This window comes from Mercenaria mercenaria, chromosome 11 (genome assembly GCF_021730395.1).
Source record: "Mercenaria mercenaria strain notata chromosome 11, MADL_Memer_1, whole genome shotgun sequence".
Classification (NCBI taxonomy): domain Eukaryota; kingdom Metazoa; phylum Mollusca; class Bivalvia; order Venerida; family Veneridae; genus Mercenaria; species Mercenaria mercenaria.
In genome coordinates this window covers 263,722-271,048 of record NC_069371.1, presented here as the reverse complement: position 1 = coordinate 271,048, position 7,327 = coordinate 263,722, and positions in this window count along the sequence as shown.

Here is a 7,327-nt window from a genome sequence, read left to right as displayed (position 1 = left end):
TCTTCCTTATTGAAATGGTTAAAGTACTGTGTTGCTAATGCTGATGAATGCTACTGAAAGTTTGACTTGTTGTGCAGCTCAGATAGTTCACCATGTTGCTGGAGGTATTAGCTTGGATATTTTGTTGTTTTCTCCTGTTGATTAATGTGTATTAACTTTTTAAAAAAATCTAAATCCTGTTTAGATCAATGTTATGCAGCTTCTTGACATAATTATGAGCTTTTTGAGATCTTGTGTGGAAAACTCAATACCAGTATGAACCAAAAAACAAGCCTCTATATTTACCTTTGTAATCTGATATGTATTTGACCTTGAACCCCTCTTGGTCAAGACCTGAAGTGGCCCAAAACTCTGCTTCCTCTTTTGGTGACATTTTCCTTCTCTACAACAAACAAGAGGATCATGATGACCCTGGTCCGCTCACCTGAGTAATATCAGCTACATGTTTCAAATATCAAACTGATGCTTAATTATTATGAAAGTAGCTCAATTGGTCACTGAAAGTCAGCTTTAGGATTGGTGTGCAAAACTGTACTTGTCATCAAAATCTCAAGGTTCTATCTTAAAAAACAAAAAAAGTAGGTCAGAAGGTCAAGGTCAAAGTCAGGTGACCCCTAATTATTTGGGGTCATCGGGTAATTATAATAAAACAGTCTAGGAAATATGATCAGAAAAGTTTAAGTATTTTTTCCTATATCACTCATATTACAAGTGACCCCCAGGGCAGGGCCACTTTTCACCCTAGGAGCGTAATTTGAAGATTCTTGTTAGAAACCACTAGGCAATGCTACATACCAAGTATCAAAGGCCTAGACCTTGAACCTTCAGACAAGATTTTAAAAAAAGTCATATAAAAGTCTATGTAAAACTTTGGACACGCGGGGTCGGGCCACTTTTCACCCCAGGGTAATTAAACAATCTTGGTACAGGACCATAAGGCAATACTACATACCAAATATCAAAGGCCTAGTTCTTGTGGTTTCAGACAAGAAGATTTAAAATTTTTAAAGTTTTTCCCTTATACAAGTCTATGTTTAGTTCGGACACCTGGGACAGGGTCCCTTTTCACCCCAGGGGCAATATTTGAACAATCTTGCTAGAGAACCACTAGATGATGTCACATACCAAATATCAAAGCCCTAGGCTCTGTGGTTTTTAACAAGAAGATTTTCGAAGTTTTTCCCTGTATAAGTCTATGTTAAGCATGTGATCCCCAGGGCAGGGCCAAATTTGATCCTAGGGGAATAATTTGTTAAGTCTTGGTAGAGGACTACTAAATGATGCTACACACCAACTTTCAAAGCCCTATGACATTTGGTTTTGGACAAGAAGATTTTTATAGTTTTCCCTATAGAAGTCTATGTAAACAATGTGACCCCCAGGGTGGGGCCATATTTGACCTAAGGGGGATAATTTGAACAATCTTGGTAGAGGACCACTAGATGATGCTACATACCAAATATCAAAGCCCTAGGCCATGTGGTTTTGTACAAGAAGATTTTCAAAGTTTTCCCTATACTAGTCTATATAAACCATGTGACCCCCGGGGCGGGGCCATATTTGACCCTAGGGGGATAATTTGAATAATTTTGGTAGAGGACTACTAGATGATGCTACACACCAGATATCAAAGCCCTAGGCCCTGTGGTTTTGGACAAGAAGATTTTTAAAGTTTTTCCTTTCGGTTTCCATGGCAACCAGAGTTCTGCATGGAATTCAATTCTTTGAATAATTTTGAAAGGGGGCCACCCAAGGATCATTCCTATTAAGTTTGGTGTAATTCTGCCCAGGGGTTTTCATAGAGAAGATTGTTTTAGAAAATGTTGACGGACACACGACGCACGACGGACATTGAGCGGTCACAATAGCTCACCATAAGCCTTTGGCTCAGGTGAGCTAAAAAGTTTTTGAGTTGCTGGGCTGGTTCAGAAAGTTGTATTTGGTATTTAATTTACATCTGGGTTTTGTCATCCCAGTTCTAAAAGATGTCTTTGAATGGTTCTGGTTATTGAAACCTGATTCACACATTTATGTACAGTGGGGTTTTTTTCTAGCCAATTTTGGGCCGAAATTTCAAGGCTAAAATTCCCAAAGTTAATTATATTTTCTTTTTTTCCAGCGTTTCCAAACAAGACTAAAGCTATAAACACAGACAGTTTGCAAAATTAATGCATAATGATAAATCATGGCCATTTTCTCTCTTAAATGTGACATTTTAACAGAAGATATTAGTTTTAACAATTCCCAAATAAGGCATTTTCCGACGCATATTTCCCAATTGTAAAGGCCCCGGCTCCATTCCCAAATTGGTGGGAACAATCACTGTGTACACATGTCAAGTTCTTAACAATCTCTATTTTTTAACAAGAGAAAGAAATATAGTTACCCTGAAGGTTCCTGATTTTTGTAAAGCAACCTTCAACTGTAAAGAAAAATGCAGACATATATTACTTAATATCAACGTGCGTTTTAGTATCCCCACAACTGCATCATTTGTACAATCTCAGTTAGGCTTCGCGGTTTTTTTTTCGTGACCGTCCACTTGTTCGTAATAAAGCAACAGATTTTCCCCAACATATTTAAAGTTTTAGGCCCATAATAGAGTACCTCCTTTTTGAAGAGTATTTAATTTCTATCATAAGCCTACTTTGACTGCAATTTTCAGGGGGGGCGTAGGTTCAAGCCCCACTGGGACCAAACTTTTTTTCCTTATTTTCCTTTTTTTTCTTGTAAGTTTTTACTTCTTTCAAGACTTGTTATTGATTTATTGTACAAAAGTGGAAAAAAACCATTTGATAAGCGATTTCTTGCTGTTCAAAGTGAATTTACCTCTGAAACAGAAGGGGTAGACTTAGACATCTTCAAAAATACATGCGGTAAAAGTTCTCTATTTTGCCTTCATTCTTTAGATTACATATTGTTGAAGAAATGTTGTAGGTTTCACTTCTGCCCCAAGGTTATTTTTGAACGAAGTGAGCAAAATTCAAAACAGACCCACAGGATTCGACCTTAATTTTTCAATGTTGGAGTTAGAATTCTGTCTCATTAAATCCGTTTACACGAGGCACCCTAGAAATAATGATACTGACAGTTTTTATTTTAAATTTTATAATTGTTTACCAATAGTTTGATGTTTCTTACATAAAAAATAATGGTATAATGAATTTCTCTGCAAACGTTTTGGATAAAGGCCACCACTTTGAAATTTGTCTCTACTTGAACTTGAGGAAATACCATAAATTACACAAAATTTATAAAAAAAGGCACGGTAAAAGTTTTTAAAAATCAGCAATTAAGTGCGAAGCACGGTCAACTATAAGAATATACCCAGCAAATGCCATTTTTTTAAACATTACTATTAGGGGCCTAATACCTTAACACCTATTTCTGCTAGTTTCTCCTTGTATCGCCGTTTAGCAATTTAACTGTTAAAGACAATATTTGAGGTAATCGCACATACTTTTATTTACAATTCAGTGCCCAGTGGAAATATCAAATTTTCGATCTCATGTTTATATTATGTCAATGCACATTTCAGTTGCTTTTTGCTGCATGTAGTCTGAAACGCTTTATTATCAACGCATTTAAGTTGTTTATCCAGTATAAACGTTTTCAAAGTCATTAATCTTATCTAACTCTGGCAAAACCTTTTTCACATCCAATATCATCTCCACAAAGTGTTATTATCAAAACAAACAAAACTTTTAAAAAGTAGGTCATGCAAACCCTCCAAGGGAGAACACTGTATTAACGGCGTGATCGAAATTTGGAAAGCCTGATCGGTCTGAACAAGCAATGACATAACAAATTACCAGCTAAAAATGAGCTGTCATTTGTCTAAAATCAAATTTCAAAACAATCAAGATGACCTAATTTTCGCTTCAATTGTTGGGATATAGCCGGAAATACGAAACTACTGTAAATAAAAAACAATAAAGGCAACATTTCTTGAAAAACAATCACGACAGATCAATAAAGCGTGAACTTCAGGCGACAAATTTTCATACAATATACGCCAACAGAGGTCACAATTTATGGGAATTCCTGGAAACAGAAATACTCCGGTAATATAAATGGGACGGTAATATAAGGTCAGAGTATACATTGCGCATGCACTAGGCGATCTATAAAATAGATGGCAGTGGCTAGGTAGCCGGCTCTATATATACATATCGTATATGAACATGTAAGTCGTGGTAGCCGGCTTAAACCCCCAACAGGAATATAAAAGGGAGGCAATGGCGGATGGGTTGTTTCCCTTACATTTTGAACATTTTTCAGTTCAATGATGGTTTTTTATGAATTTTAACTTTAATCAAGAATAAAAAAATTTTTTAAAAATTTGCACATATACTTTAGCCTATTCTTATTCCTTTGTGAGTTATAAAATGACATTTTATTGGAAAAAAGGTGCCTTTGAGTAAAAAAATATTGCACTGACAGTTTGAAATTTGAATTTTGTGGGAGGAGTCAGAATAATTAAGGATCATGTGATCTGTGTTTGTAAACAGTAGCACATGGTATAGAGCAAAATGTAAACACAAGCACAAATCATGCAAAACTTACCAGTTTTTAGAGACAGCAAATTTTGTAAATCCATTTGATTAGTCAAAAGACATAAAATTCCATTTATACACTTCACATTATTCCAGTATATGTATTACTATATTATGATGTAACATTATTTTTGCAAGGCATTTATTCTTTATTGGATATATTATAGTAAGAACATAATCCTTTTCATTTTGCAGTATATATGTGTACAGTTGTGAATAATATGAAAATAAAGATATAGTTATTTACACTATTACATATACATGTATTAGTGCAGGAATGTCCAGTATATGGTACTCCTACAGGGTTTGGATATCGTGAGCGTACAAGTTCAAGAACACAGTCTGGCATTATTTCACGTTGTACCCTTTCAATGTCAACACTTAGATTGTCTTTTTTCATAACCTTTGCCTTGCTTAATAATTATTTTTACTGCGCCAAGCATTACGACGATCCTGATTTGACAAAAAAAATTTAGAGCGGATTTTTCTTGCAATCCCTATTTTTTTTCATGAGGTGCTTTTCCCTTCCCCAGCTATGCTTGTTCATTTGTTGTCACACAGGGCAAATAAAAACACTCCTTACACATTCCTTCATCATCTGTATCATCATCCGATTCATCATATAATTTTCCTAAGAACTGGACATTCCTTGTGCACTGTTGTCTGCTCTATCTTTGTTTTTTTTGATGACATTGAGCTAATTCACCACTGTTTTCACCTAACTCTCTTCATTGGTGTCTTTCAATAAATTCCCAGTTATTATGATTAAATAGTGCTTCAGTTGTTAATTTTTGTTCCTCAGTTACCAAAACTGATATACATTTTTTTCTGGTTTTCCATTTTATTCTCACAATGAAAGCCTAAAGAATGCCAACCCGCCACTTTTTTCTGGACATACTTCAAGGATTTCAAGATAGGGGGATGTTACCTGTCGTAGACAGATTTTTTGTACATTAAACAGGGTCTGAAGTGCAATTTGTGCATTATACATTATTCTACTAAAGTTTTATTAAGTTTCTCTGTCAGAAATCTAAACATGAATCTGCAATTTTAGCGTGTTCATTTTATTCTTTAGTTTGATTGCCCCTTCTGAAGAAATAAACTCAACCTTAGAAAACTGGTTCACTTGGTCAAGGATAAGGAAGGGCTATCCATTTAGGCCAAATAAACTTGTTTCCTCTTTACATTATTTGATAATAACAATAACTAGTAGTGGAAGTCTACATTCATTATATCAGAAAATAACAATAACATGGTATATAATTTAGCATCACTTCCAGTAAAAATATTATAAACTATCAATATTTTGCATTTCTTTTGTGGAACATCTGATTACCATTTATGAACACATATACACTGAGAAACAAACTGTAAAATTACTGTTACACTGCAGCTTCTGCCTCAGATCTTATCTAGATCTATCCATACTGTACTGTAATACCAGATGTTTACTTGCTATTTATTACTAATTGGTGCTGCTAAGTCAAAGATTAAAACAATATTATGGTTCATAAACTGGTCAAATTTGTTTACAGGGAGCTTGAATGGTGCATAAGATTTAAGAAATAATGATGATAAAATCTGTTAAAATGATAACATTAAATATAATTATATTGTTAATTTTTGCTGTTTCATAAACAACCTAAAGATCAATATAAACCCCTATTTCAAACTGGGCTCTACAAATCAAGGTAAAACATGCTTTACGTCTTAGTTATAAATAGATAACCTCCACTGATTCAGCTGATAAGCACTGCCTACTTTATAGCTCATTTACATCCGATAGTCTGATCGGATGTTGGGGCTTTAAATAAACTGTATTATAAAGGATCATTATGTTAGTTAAACAAGTTACATTTCTTAGGATTTATTATTTACTGTTTGTGATTTACCTGTTTATTTCTCCGTATTTACGTACTCATATCATATCGACCGTCATTTTGTTAAGTTATCAACGAATGATACATTTCTTTGGATTTATTATTTACTGTTTGTGATTTACCTCTTTATTTCTCCGTATTTACGCATTCATATCATATCGACCGACATTTTGTTGTTACCAACGAATGATCAGATTGTCGTTACTGAAACATACACACATGACATTGTGTCTTAAAAAAGGGCCCCAAATGACTTTACTGTTGCGAGCGTGACCAATGCAGACGTGACTTATTAAAGGTTTCTTGTTTTGTGTTGACACACCGACGGATACATGACATTGTATTTTATCCTAAACAAGAGTGCCAGAATGTCACAATATACACCCGTCAGAGCAAATTTCTTTACACTAGCACCTATATTTGTAAATGGAATTTTAATTCTGTGGTTGTGTACATAATTTATATAGTAATCGTTGTAATTCTTTTGATTTATTAAATCCACTGGCACAAAAAAAACTCCTTACCAGGTAGAGTAACCTTAAAATACACCTAAAATTTGAACGTAACATCTATGTTGTACCACAGAAAAGTGGTCTTGGTTTTCCCCTACAATCAATTATAAACAAGAGATCTCAGAGTGATCTTGGCGCCCACCATTGAGCCATTTTTGAATGTTTAATTGATCATTGTGATGTTTTCTGACCTCGAAAACAACAACACACAAGTGTCATGCAACTATTTCTTGAATTGCATTAAAATTTCTTTTTGTTTTGAAGGGAAATATTAATCAAATCTTATGAGATTTGACTATCAGTTATAATTTATGATTTAATATATGAATCATCGACATTTATTTGATTCCTTGATGTTATATGCTATCAGGGTTGTCAA